Source organism: Triticum dicoccoides, chromosome 5A, assembly GCF_002162155.2.
Source record: "Triticum dicoccoides isolate Atlit2015 ecotype Zavitan chromosome 5A, WEW_v2.0, whole genome shotgun sequence".
Lineage (NCBI taxonomy): Eukaryota > Viridiplantae > Streptophyta > Magnoliopsida > Poales > Poaceae > Triticum > Triticum dicoccoides.
This window is the reverse complement of record NC_041388.1, coordinates 533,198,551-533,199,988: the sequence shown is the minus strand read 5'-3', so window position 1 is coordinate 533,199,988 and position 1,438 is coordinate 533,198,551. Positions and strand designations below refer to the sequence as shown.

The 1,438-nt window shown below is 39.8% G+C and overlaps 1 long non-coding RNA gene across 1 annotated transcript; it reads right to left on the bottom strand.

The window, feature by feature from the left end:
* Window positions 1-298: 298 nt before the first annotated feature.
* LOC119297745 lies at window positions 299-1,438 on the bottom strand. The gene is made up of 3 exons (XR_005145725.1): window positions 1,358-1,438; window positions 1,108-1,234; window positions 299-372 (listed from the first exon to the last, which is right to left on the bottom strand). It is a non-coding gene; the product is annotated as an uncharacterized LOC119297745 (long non-coding RNA).

The window sequence follows — 1,438 nt, the reverse complement described above, 5'->3', positions numbered from 1 at the left end:
TTTTCAAGTTCTTTGGAGGTCCCACGTGGGCTCATGGTCTCAACATGCTCGCCAACGGTTTGTTGATGTAGACTATAAAGCAGTGTGCGTGCTCTGATGCTATCTCGGTGTTCTTCTCGATGCAAATCACACATTTCAAGTGATATATTTCCATGTATGTGTGTGTAATTAATCAACCTAACGATTATATCTTGTTGTAGCCTTGCAAGTGGAGATGTGTCAAATCCTAGAAAATCATCAAGTTAGGATTGAGCAAGTCTAACTAAGTAGAAGACGGAAAAAACGCATTTACTATGCTTCCTCTTTCAACTAAAAGGAGGAGTTGATTCAATCAAATGTCCACACATGCTAATTCGAAGGCTTAAGAACTCTCTATTCAACTAAAAATCATTAGAATTACGAAGAGAACATATAGGACAAACATGTATATCTAGAAGGGGATCGAAGCCTTTCTTGTGTGATGCTAAGATCTAAAACCACTCTCAGCTTAGACATATCCTACTTCTAGTTTTCTGATCCAACGGAGGATAACATGATCAATTATTTCCAAAACCTAACCATATAAGCAAGGCTAAAAGGAGCTCATTAGTATTGCAAGGTTGATATAATCACTATATCAACTACTAATGTAAGTTTCGAACAATAAAAGCAACCATTATGTGGCAGAAACGGTAAATACTATTTTAACCCTGAAACATGATTTGCCTGGTCTATAGCCAATCTCTTCATGCCTCCTACAGTTTCGTCAGAGAAAACTGCGATGCGAGACCACACAAAGCACTAATACTGTAATTTGATATATCATGCTAAGTAGGTGCGAGGAACGACGGGTGTGAAGGACATCCTAGCGAACTATTTAATGGCTGGCGGCAGCGATAATGGCGAGATGAACCTTAGCTTCGTGCAGACAGTGTGGAGGTCCTTGTGCAGACTGTTCAAATATATGAAGCTTTTATACAATAGAAGTTGCATGTGTTGAATTACTGGCGTCTTCTTATATTTTCCAAAATATTGTAATATAGAAAAAAGTACTTGCCTAGTAATACACGATTGAGAAGAACGGATGAATACAGAAAAAACAATCATGGGTGTTCTATGCCCCCATACCTTACATGGTTAATGATCTGGCTGTCGAGTGGTGCTAGAAGTTCTCCCACTCTCTCTAGCGGGTATTCTCCACCTTGATCATCGTTGCGGAAGTCAATGACATCGTCTCTCCAAGTATGTGGTTCAACTGTGTCAATTTACAACATCTCTGGATTGATTAACTCTCTGCTGAAGAACAACAAGTGGCATGGCACAATTATGGTCATCTTCAGAGAAAATATACGCAAGCGCCAATGCAAATTGTACATACCTTTAATTCACCACAGCCTTGCTTGCATTGTCGGGGATTTTCAAGTTCTTTGGAGGTCCCACGTGGGCTCATGGTCTCAAC